This window comes from Protopterus annectens, chromosome 15.part0 (genome assembly GCF_019279795.1).
Source record: "Protopterus annectens isolate FY-2018-M chromosome 15.part0, PAN1.0, whole genome shotgun sequence".
Classification (NCBI taxonomy): domain Eukaryota; kingdom Metazoa; phylum Chordata; order Ceratodontiformes; family Protopteridae; genus Protopterus; species Protopterus annectens.
This window is the reverse complement of record NC_056749.1, coordinates 338265191-338278077: the sequence shown is the minus strand read 5'-3', so window position 1 is coordinate 338278077 and position 12887 is coordinate 338265191.

The following is a 12887-nucleotide window of genomic DNA, read 5'->3' as shown; positions in this document are numbered from 1 at the left end:
CAAAATAACTGCACTTTGCAAAATAAGCCTCTATAGCACAAGAACACTTTGAAATCACTGTACTTTGCAAAATTACTCTCATCAGTGTAGGAAACACTTCAAAATGACTGCACTTTGCAAATTAACTGTACACAGCTCAAGAAACATCTCAAAATGATTGTATTCTGACTGCACTTTGTTAAATAGCTGTACTTTGCACAGTAAAAGCAATAAAGCACACACTGCAAACACTTTGCATACTCTGAGATACTTTAAACAACTCTAGTTATACTTTATATAGTTTAGTCAATGCAAAATAGTAACTCATATCAAATAATGTAGTTGTTTATTTAAAAATACAGCCGGTTTGCTTTTCCATGCTCACTTTGCCCTTTTATTTTACTCGTTATGCTCATTTTACTTTTCTTGTGCTCATTTTACTTTTAACATGCTTGTTAAGCAAATCAGAAGTAATTCTGCATGCTCTCATAAGTATTTTGAATAATTTCATCAAATATTGTGTTTTTGAACATTTTACTTAGTAGTGTGTTTTGTGCTTTTTGTTTGATTAATAATGCATTTTGTGCTTTGCGAATGCTTCATATCATTTTTTTCAATCATTTGAGCAGGTTGAGATGAGTTATTCCTCCATATAACTCCATTTCTAACTGTGCACCTCATGGCTCGACTTCTGGCTTCTTTCTGGCTTCTTGTTTGTTCAGACATCCCAGTTCTGACACCATGTCATTCAGACATGCCGCTTCTGACACCATGTCGCTCGTCCAGTCAGGATAAAACAGGTGAACAGTTGTGAGTTCAATTCAAGAAGCTTTATTACATACAAACACATCAGGTTTGAGGCCGACTTATAAACAGATTGACTACTGCATTCATATAGTGTAACACACTGGCTGTTCTCTCAAAATGGCACTGCTGCCTGCACATGCTCACTATTTATATACACATGCCTACACTTGGGAATACTTCTTAAAGTTACAACACACACTCTGATCTACAGTAAGTTCCTACATGAAAAAATGTCCCATTTAAAAAAATGGAAATGTTTAGAGCATTCATGCCTAATTTTGGTCACGTGTTTAGAAAGGATGCCATGCACTTGTCAAGATCAAGAAAGAGAATTTTTGCAGCATATATTTTGCAATATTTGGCGCACACAGGACAGGATTTTTTTCCAAATCAAAAAATTAACATTTCACAGATAGCAGCACTCAATGCATTTCTGATGGTTGCTAATGGTATGAGCATTAATACTAAAGTTTTTTTTTTTATAGAAAAATTGTTACATTCACACAAGCTAGATATTGTTTATGAAGCATGGTTAAGGAACAATAACTGGAAGCCAGTTCTCTTAAGGTATAAATGTTTTTACTGTAACATACATTTTAAAAAATCATGTGGATGTGTTATAACAGGGATTAAAGATAGTTATGAGTCCTGTGATTATTACATGTTCAGTGATAGCACCAAAACTATAGATTGTGTAACTGTGACAATAAAGACAGCCTGGAATATAAAACAATTGTCTGAGTGTATTGACCACCAAAGTCAAGTGCTGATGACCAAGAATTCATGCATTTCTTGCATGAAACACAGAAGGGAAGAATAATAGTGAATGAGGACTTGAATGTACCAGAAACAGACTAGAATAATATTGATTCAACAACATTAGTAAGGAAATTATTCACAATGTATGTTCAGGAACAACAGTTGCTTCAGATTGCTAGAAATCCTACAAGGGAATTGAACATACTAGAAATTGTTAGTGTTCCTACAGAAATTACTTTTACTCCATGTCAAGTTCTGCCACCACCAATGTGCAGTGATCATGGGGTTATAAAGGTTAAATTGCTAGATAATTCTGCCAAACTGAAATCTGAAGTAATGCACATAAGATTAATTAAGTTGCCCAACACAATGCATCTGAAATTCTCCAGGTGCAACTAACACTAGGTAAGACTACAATCCAAATTGTACTTAGCTACAGATCCCCCACCATGCCCCAAGATTCTCACTGCACCTTTCTAAACATACTGGAAAATATTAATATACAACGAAACACCCTAATACTGGGTGATGTCAACTACCCTGCCATTAACTGGGAAAACTACTTGTGTAACAACACCTTTGCCCAATGGTTCTTGGAATTCATAAATTCCAATGCCCTGGATCAACTAATCCATAGTCCCAACAGGGGCTCCAATATTCTAGACCTGGTCATTACCAACATGGGAAATCGATGCTCCACACCTATGGTCACCTCCTCCTTGGACAGGTCAGACAGACCATAAGCTAATCACCCTTGACATCCATATCCCATGCCACCCCCACTCCCAGTAAGGAAACCTCCATAAAAAATTTCACCAAAGCCAACTTCATGCTACTCGAGCCAAAAGTTACAAACTTCATGACACCCATGCAGATGGGAACTGAAAGTTTGACTGCTGAGTCCTACACTAAGGCACTGTACGAGAACATCCACTAATGCATGAATTGTGCCATCCCAAATAAACCAAGATGATCTCCTCCAAAAAAAGGAAGCCAATCTGGTGGTCCTCTGCCATAAACAAACTTTACAACAAAAGGAAGAAACAGTTGCAGAAAAGAGGAAAATCCCAGGATGCAAAAAACTCTCTTACCAGCCTCAGTAAGAAACTGAGATCCCTCATAAAATCCTCCAAAGCTAGTTACGAAAATAAAATTTGCCAAAGATTCCAAAGACAACCACAAGGCATTCTATACCTATGTCAAGAATCTAAATGGCAATGCTCAAATCTGCTCTGAGCTAAAACAGAATGGCATTAAATATACTGATCCCAAGGATATTGCCAACATCCTGGCAGATTCAGTGCCAACTTCACCCCCCCCAAATGGCCCATCTCAATACCAGAAGATTGCCAAATTCCGGTAATAATGGCCATACAGGTAAAAAATGCACTCTCCAAAGCTAAGAATACAGCATCCATGGGACCAGATGACATCCCAGGCTGTGTACTAAATGAACTACAAAATGAACTGACACCTCACCTAAGTGTCATGTTTAATCATGCCCTCACCTTGGGCTTTGGGCCCACTGAATGGCGCACAGCAACAGTTATCCCACTCCACAAGGGGGGATCCACCTTGGACCCTGGGAACTACTGCCCCATCAGTCTGAAGAGCCTGATCAGCAAGGCCATGGAATGTATTATCATGGAACTTATAAACAAAGACATTGGCAACCTTAAAACACTAGACCCCACCCAGTTTTGGTTCGTGAAGGGGCAATCTTGTCTCTTGAACCTGATTGACTTCTTTGAATCAGTCTCCAGAGCCGTGGACAAGAGTAAGGCAGTCCACACAGCCTATCTGGACCTCGCCAAGGCCTTTGACACCATCCCCCACTCTGGAATCATAGATAAATTTATTAAGCTGGGCATTAATCCCTACGTCACTCGATGGGTTGCCAACTGGCTTACTGACAGAACCCACACTGTAAAAGTAGCTGACTCCAAATCCAGCTCCAGACAAGTGGAGTACCTCAAGGTTCAGTCCTGGGAACTCTCTTGTTTGGTATCTACTTCTCTGAAGTACAGGCCAACACTAATGGACTCTGGCTAACAAAGTTCGCAGATGACTGCAAACTGGGAGCCATTATTGAATCCCCAAATTATGTGGATACTCTACAAAAGGGCCTTACAGAAACAGATGCTTGGTGCCAGATCCATGGGCTCAAGCTCAATGCCAAGAAATGTATAGTTATCCCCTTTGGGAAAAAAACATGTACCCATGAATTACCACATAGGTGGCAGTACACTAAACACCAAAAGTGTGATAAGAGACTTAGGGACACAGGTGGACAGTGGTCTCACCTTCAATAACCACATTGCCACAACAGTCAGGAAATCCTTCTATGTGGCACACCTGATTACTAAGGGTTTCTCATCAAGAAAAAAGGAGGTCATTGTCCCACTGTACTCATTCCTCATTAGACCCATTATAGAATACAACACCCCGTTTGGTATGTACCTCTCAAGACATCTGCAACAACTGGAAAGGCCACAGAAATACCTCACTAAAAGAATCACAGGCCTAAAGCAGATGCCCTATGCTGACCATCTTAAAAAACTCCAGCTATACTCTGTCACATATCGCCTACTCCGAGGTGATCTCTGTTTAACATACAAGGCCATGTCAAACCCAGAGCTGTTGGACATGCTACACTTAAATAAATTCCAATCCCTCATAGCCACACACTCCAGGGATCTATACCTTGTCATCACAATAAATAAAACATGCTGGAGGGATAGGTTCCTGACCTATACACTCCCCAGACTCTGGAATAGACTGCACATACATGTCAAGCAGATCGCCTCTTTAGCCCTCTTCAAAAGAAACCTTGATGATTGGATGGGAGAAAGCAAATTCACCCCGGGGATCACGTCAGTCGCCCTGCTAGACAGAGGTACAAGAAAGTAAATAGTGTGGGAAGAAATAGCCAGGGAATTATTATGGCTATGCTTGTATAGGCCCTAGGGCTGATAGCCTAATACCAACCTATGAACCTATATGGATGCAAATTAGTCGCTATGTAAAGCTAATTGGAATGATGCATTGACTGGAAAAACTGCAGAAGGAATGTGGAGAGTATTGAAAGAGCATTTTTTTTGAGTGCAAAAATTAAAAAAAAATGTTTAACATCATTCTCGGCATACAAAGTCAGGGGATATATTTCCATAAGAACAAGATAGTTGATTAAGGTGAGAGACAAAAACATATAAGAGAGAGAGAGAAAAGAGGTCAAACTACAATTTGAAAACTAAAATAAACAAGCTGGATAAACAAATTAAGCATAGTGTGAGAAGAGATCAATAAAACATTATATAACGATTGTGAGCAATATAGGAAACCATTTTATAGATACATACGATGTGGAAGGAGTAGTGACATACAATTTGATAAGCTGTGTGTAGAGTCTAAAATTTATTCTCAGATACAACCAATTATATAGTTACAAAATCATATGCAAAACAGTATGGCTCACCAACAGGGGTGCTAAGTTGCCTTATGACATCCAGGTAACTCCAGATACTGAAATCAAATTAGATTAAATTGAAAAAGAACTATTCAAACTCGATCAAAACAAAGCACAAGGAACAGACAGAATTAGTAATAATGACCTGAGAACACATCAGCAAGAACTTACAGTACTGAGAGCAATGTGGAAGAAAGATACCCAGACAGTTCCAATAGTAATTGGAGCAATGGGTCTAAAAAAAGAATCTACAATCGTATTTAGATATGTTACCAATCCATGTAACCCCATACAAATTGCAGTAGGAGTCATTACTGGGCACTTTGAGGGTGCTGCTAAGATCACTTTGGTCTGACATCAAAGTTTGAAACAATACTAATTTCATGAACTTTAATCATACTTTGACATATGAATGGGTTGCATTCCCATTATGGTATTAGAAACCCAAACTATTTGAAGAAATTAGAAAGATTGGTGCCATTATATTTATTATTTACTAGGCTGTATAAATATGTATAGATTCCGTAACATTGGAGACAAATGCTTATTAAACCTGTCTTTAAGGGAAAGAGGATTAAGGCAAACTAGAGTCATACAGACTCTTAAGTCTACATTCATGTATTGGAAAAATAATGGAGAAGGTAATATTGGATAAGTCATTGTCAGAACTGAAAGGCTGGGACTTGAAACCATACATCAGACAGCATATGTTGAAAATAGATCTTTTGTCACCTGTAACATGACATTCTACAACAATATATGTTGGGTTAAGTACAAATTTGTAATGTTAAAAGATTGTACTCCATTTTATTTTTCTGTGTATCTAATTGTTTCATTGAATATTGTGGTCTGTGTCTCTCTGTAGTTATTTATTTTTCTATTTAATTGTTTCATAGAATACTGTGGTCTCTCTCTGTCTCTGCAGTTAGTGGTGGCTATTGTGTTTCACTTTATTGATATTCAGTGTTAAACTCTTAGCCTAGAGGGTTTCTCTGTATTTATAAGTGTTAGTCACATATCTTTGAATTTATTACTGCTCAATATCTGAGTTGTTTGACTTCTGCTATATACCTGCAATCAACTACATTACTAGCTAAGTACACATTTGCAGTGTTAAAGATTGTACTGCATTTTATTTTTCTGTGTATTTGTTTCATTGAATATTGTGGTCTGTGTCTCTCTGTATTTATTTATTTTTCTATTTAGTTGTTTCATAGAATACTGTGGTCTCTCTCTGTCTCTGCAATTAGTTTTCTGCTCGCCCTCCCTGTTCTTGTTGTGGTATTAATCTTGGTGGCTTTGGAATTGCCTGCCCCTCCTGTAAATTTATGTTTGAACACTCCTCCTGGGTATATCTCATTTGCTAACTCAAATAAGTACAGTGAGATCATATTTTGACTTCAGACACTTCTACCAGTCCCATCTGTTCAGCTCTATCCCAGCTCGCTTCCAGTCTAGTGTCACTAGCTCATTCTACCTAATACAGAGAGAACATTTGTGAAGGGCAAGCCACTTAGGTCTTTAATTTTGAATTATCTTCTGTTTCTCCTTTCTCCCTTTCCACTTTCCAAAAAAATAATCTCTAAGCTTGTTTCCTGCCTTTACTGTAACTCGTCTAGTCCAGATACAGATTTGCTGTAACCAGGAGTTTGTAAGTTTCTGAGTCCCCCCTCCAAGCCTTTCTGTGTTGGAGGGAAGCATTCTAGCTTATCAGTGGGAGTGGTAAGCACTAGGTAGCCTATCTAATACAAGATCCAGGTACAGATTCTTAGTTTAAGCACTTGAATTTGCTTATTCATGCTCAGCACTTGTTCAGAACTTGTTAGCACTAAATAAGCTACCAATTACTACAGCATTCAACCTTCATCTTTACCTAGAGGAAAACACTTTTTGTACTTACTCTCCTCACTTGCTTAGAGAAAAACAGCTCTTATACTTTCCTCACTTATCTAGAGGAAAGTAATTGTTTATTCAGGCATGTCCAAGGGTCAACTCCCAGTGTTCTCCCCTGTCTATCTGATGAATCTGAGCATCTCGAGGCAATGTAGCAATTGCCTCATGTACACAGACAACCCTCTCCTCCTACCACCCAACACCACAACCTGTGAGAGTTGCACTTATCTAGCCAAACTGAAGGTAAAGCTCTCTCCAACCAAGACTGAACTTGACAGTCAAGAGGAGAAGGTAAACACTCGCACCACACTGCACTCATCACATAGTCCCACTAAACCTACACCACCAAAATCCACACATAGTAACACAAAAACATTCACAGAGGCTCTCAATAATAATCTGCTAAAGCAACAGAGACCTGCAAAGCAGAAATGCAAGCAGCCTCCACCCCCCAACACAACCCAAATGACAAATACCCCACAGACTCAGTGTGCCAATAAACCACAGCCCATAACGCAAACCAACGTACCCAACACACTAGTCATAGGTGACTCTATAGTCAGGCACACTGATGTCCCACTCACCAAGCTAAATAAGGAGACGGTTACTGTCAGCTGCCTGTCGGGTGCCAGGATCTGCCACATAACCCACGCACTCAGGTCACTCCATAACAAGTACAAATATGACTCTATCATTGTCCATGTTGGTGTGAACGACCTGAGATGTACCTCCCTAGACTACATGAAGAGAGACATGGAAGAGCTCTCCGATCTTGTAGCCCAGGCAGGTATGACCCTAACTTTGAGTAGCATCCTGCCATTGCCCAAAATGATACCTCAGTACAAGAACAAATGGATTGACTTCAACAATTGACTAAGTTTCTGGTGTCATTCTAAGGGGATCCGGTGTCTGTCTGCCTGGGACAACATGGTCGACAGACCACGATGCTTTGCCAGAGATGGCCTGCACTTGCCCCTGGGATTCTGGATAATGGCTAAGGCTCTTGCCGCCCCTATAGTGCCTTTTTTAGGCAAGGCTCAAATGACAAATTCACCACCATAAAAGGAACAGGCAAACAAAAACTGAGAGTAATGCTAATCAATGCTGAAGTCTAAATCTCAAAATGCACTCACTCGAGGCACTCCTTAAAATGGACAACATCGATATCTGTACAGTGACTGAGACCTGGTTCAAGGCTCTAGAGAGCACCCCTGCATTACCAGGCTATAACTCATACCAAACTTTTCAGCCATCTAACCTGGACCAGAACACCAAAGGCAGAGGTGTGTCCATATTCATTAAGGATAGCCACACCTCCAGGCTAGTTGTGCAGCATAATGCATTCGAGGTTATCCAAGTGCAACTAACTCTGGGCAAAACTGCAGTCTAAATTGTAGCTTGCTACAGATCCCCCACCATGCCCCAGGTTCCCACTCCTCTTTTCTTGATATACTGGAAAATATTAAGGTTCAACCAAACACCCTAATAATGGGTGATTTCAACTACCCCGCCATTAACTGGGAAAACTACTCATGTACAAACTCTTTCACTCAATGCTTTCGGGAAATCATAAATTCCAATGATCTGCATCAACATATCCACACCCCCACCAGGGACAACAATATCCTAGACCTAGTCATCACCAGCATGAGTGACCGGTGTTCCACACATGAAGTCAACTCCTCGTTGGTCATATCCGACCATAAGCTAATCACCCTAGATATCCACATCCCACCCCCACCCGCCATTAAGGAAACCATGGTAAAAAATTTCTCCAAAGCCAACGTCATGCTTCTTAAGACAGAAGTGGTGAACTTCATGACACCCATGCAGATGGACAACACAGTTGCAACTGCTGAATCCTACACAAATGCACTCTATAAGCACTTACGCAAGTGCATGGATCTTGCTATCCCAAACAGAACCAAGATGCTATCCTCCAAAAATAGGAAGTCAATCTGGTGGTCCCAAACCATAAACAAACTCTACAACAGAAGGAAGAAACTGTTCCAAAAGAGATTAAAATCCCATGAGTGGAGGAGCTCCCTGGTCAGCCTCACTAAAAAGCTGAGATCCCTTATAAGATCCCCCAAAGCAAGTTATGAAAACAAAATTGCCACTGATTCTAAGGGCAACCACAAAGCAGTCTATGGCAGTGTCAGGAATCTCAATGGCAATACCCAGATCTGCTCTGAGTTACAGCACAATGGCATGAAAATTACAGAACCAACTGATGATGCCAACATCCTGGCACATAGGTTCAGTGCTAACTTTACCCCCCTCTCACCCCCTAAAGGGCCCATATCAATACAGGAAGAATGCAGAGTCCCTGTAATCACATCTATGCAGGTAAAAGCTGCACACTCTAAAACCAAAAACACAGCATCCATAGAACTGGACAACATCCCAGGCTGCGTTTTACACAAACTTCAGAACAAACTGGTTCCCCACCTAAGCTCCATGTTCAGTCATAGTCTCACATCAGGCTTTGTGCCCACTGAATGGTGCACAGCAACAGTTATCCCACTCCACTAAGGGGGAGCCACCACTGATCCTGGGAGCTGTCATCCTATCAGCCTGACGAGCCTGGTCTGCAAGGCTATGGAATGTATCATCATGGAACTCATAAACAAAGACATGGTAACCTCCAAACTGTGAACCTCATGCGGTTCGGGTTTGTGAAAGGCAGATCATACCTTCTGAACCTGACTGACTTCTTTGAGGCAGTCACCAAAGCTGTAGCTGAGGGTAAAGTGGTTCACACAGCCTATCCTGACCTCGTCAAGGCTTTCAACACCATCCCCCATTCGGGAATTATAGCTTAACTCACTAAACAAGGTATACATCCCTATGTCACAAGATGGGTTGCCATCTGGCTCTCTGACAGAACCCATACTGTAAAAGTTGCAGAATCCAAATCTGACTTCAAACTAGTGACAAGTGGAGTACCACAGAGTTCAGTCCTGGGACCTCTCCTGTTTGGTATCTGCTTCTCTGAAGTACAGGCTAACACAGAAGGCCTCTGGCTAATGAAGTTCACAGATGACTGCAAAGTAGGAGCCATAGTCAAGTCCCCAAATAATGTGGACATCCTACAGAAGGGCCTCCCTGAGACAGATGCCTGGTGTCAGAGGCATGGCCTCATGCTCAATGACAAAGTGCATTGTCATCCCCTTTGGTAAAAACTTTGTACCCATGAACTACCACATAAACAGCAGTCTACTTAACACTGAATGTGTGATGAGACCTTGGGATCCAGGTGGACAGTAGTCTCTCCTTTGATCATCACATCACCACAGTAGTCAGGAAACCCTTCTGTGTGGCACACACCATCACAAAAGAGGTCTCATCCAGGAAAAAAGAGGTCATTGTTCCCCTCTACTCGGCACACATTAGACCCATTATAGAGTACAATGCCCCTTTTGGAATGTACCTCACAAGACATCTGCAGCAGCTGGAAAGGCTGCAGAAGTACCTCACAAAGAGGATTACTGGCCTCAAAAAGATGCCGTACACTGACCATCTCAAAAAACTCCAGCTTTACTTTGTAGCATACCTCCTACTCCGAGGAGATCTCTGCCTTACATATAAAGCTATGTTAAATCCAGAGCTGTTGGACATGCTACACCTAAAGGAATCCCAATCCCTCCGAGCTACATTCTCTAGGGACCTAAACCTTGTCACCACAATAAACAGGACATGTTGGAAGGAAATATTCCTGTCCCAGAGACTTCCTATAGTCTGGAACAAGCTGCCCATCTATGTCTAGCAAAGTTCCTCATTAGCACTCTTCAAGAAAAATCTTGATGAGTGGATGGGAAATAGGAAATACACCCCAGGGATCACTTCTGTGGCTCTGCTTGACAGGGGCACAGGAAATTAACTTTCTTGGGTGGCATAAGACAGGGAACCTTGTTGGCTAGGCTTACTTAGGCCCTTGGGCTGATAGCCTAGTACCTACCTAGGAACCTAACAATAACAGTAATTAGTCAAAAATTGTGCCTCGATGTAATTTATATAAATATATCTTCAGTGTTTGACAGGATCATACACAAAATACTGATCAATAAATTAGAACAACTATGTATTAATATACTCTTGATAAGATGGATAGCTGCATGGCTTACAAATAGGAAATGGCAAGGATCATATAGTAACTGGACAGGTGAAATTCTTGGTTACAATCAGGGTGTCCCTCAGCACTCTGTCCTAGGTCCATACTTGTTTGGATTGTATTTTTCAGACCTATCTTTTTTATTTGAGGTGTTCTACAATGTGTATGCAGATGATGTGAAACTTGGTAAGTTACTTGACTAAGTTGATCACTTGGGTACAGGAGAATAATATGTTGATAATTACATCAGAAACTAAGCATATGAGATTTGGGAGACATAAACTGAAAGGTGAATATTTAATATATAAATACATAAAAAACTGAACATATGAAATTTGGGAAACAATTGAAAATCTGAATATTTAATACAGCACACTGTGATTGAAACTAGATTCATTTAATGACCTTGGTATATGGGTAGACCCAGCTTTGAGATTTTCTAATCAACCAATTGGTTAATGATAGTTGTAGAACTATAGGTTGTATAAAAAGATTTATAAAGTTTAGGAAATCTAAAATGATGAAGTGATTGTTTAATTACATTAGACCCAAACTTGAGTATGGAATAACAATATATGATCATAGGAGGTTACTACGCTAAAGGCCATAGGGCCTAACGAGCATAGCCAAGTTAAATCCTAATTACCTAGAGTGTCTGTTTCAAGTATGCATTGAAATCAGCACCTATTTATCCTGTCCAGGAGGGATACAGGTGTAACCTGTGGGGTGAATTTCCAGTTTCCCATTCAATCATCCAAATTACACTTAAGTTGGGTAAATAAGGGGCTTTGTTTAACATGAATTGGAAGTTGTCCCAAAGGTGAGGTGACACCTGTGAGACAAATCTTTACCTCCAGCAATTTCTGTTGATGTCACATACAAAGTTAAGGTCCTTTGAGTGAGTGACCTATGTGCCATTTGACTTGCGCATGTGCAGCATTTCCATTAAAACAGGGTCAAGGATCACCTTATATGCAAGGGAGAGGTCATCATTTATAAGGAGTCTGTATGACAGAGTTAAGTGACAGTGATTTCACTCTGTCCACATACGACATATCCTGAAGACCATGAATTTTCTTATTAAGGAACCTTTGTGGTCTCTCCAATTGCAGCAGGTGCCTGGAAAGTTATATACCAAAGGAAGTGTTATGTTATATTATTGCCCTCTTTTTTTTTCTGGAGGCAATGCCCTTACTTTAGATCCAACTTCAGACCAGTGACAAGTGAAGTACCACACGGATCAGTCCTGTGTCTTCTCCTGTTTGGCATCTACTTCTCAAAAGTGCAGGCTAATACAACAGGTTTTTGGCTAATGAAGTTCACAACGACTGCAAACTAGGTGCCATAATAGAATCGCCTAATGATGTGGATATTCTACAAAGGGGCCTCACTGAGACCGATGCTTAGTGTCAAAGTCATGGGCTCAAGCTCAATGCCAAGAAGTGCACTGTCATCCCATTTGGGAAAAACACTGTACCCATAAACTACCACATAGGCGGTAGCCTACTAAACACCAAAAGTGTGATGAAACCTTGGGATACAGGTGGACAGTAGTCTGTTCTTTGATAATCACATTGCCACTGTAGTCAGGAAATCTTTCTACATGGCACACCTCATCACAAAGGGGTTCACCTCCAGAAAAGAAGAGGTCATTGTTCCTTTCTACTCATTCCTCATCAGACTCATTATAGAGAACAACGCCTGTTTGGCATGTACCTGGCAAGACATCTACAACAACTAGAAAGGCCACAGAATTACCTCACTAAGAGGATTACCAGCCTCAAACAGATGCCATAAGCAGACCATCTCAAAAAACTCCAGCTCTGCTCTGTCGCTTATTGACTATTCAGAGGCGACCTCTGCCTAACA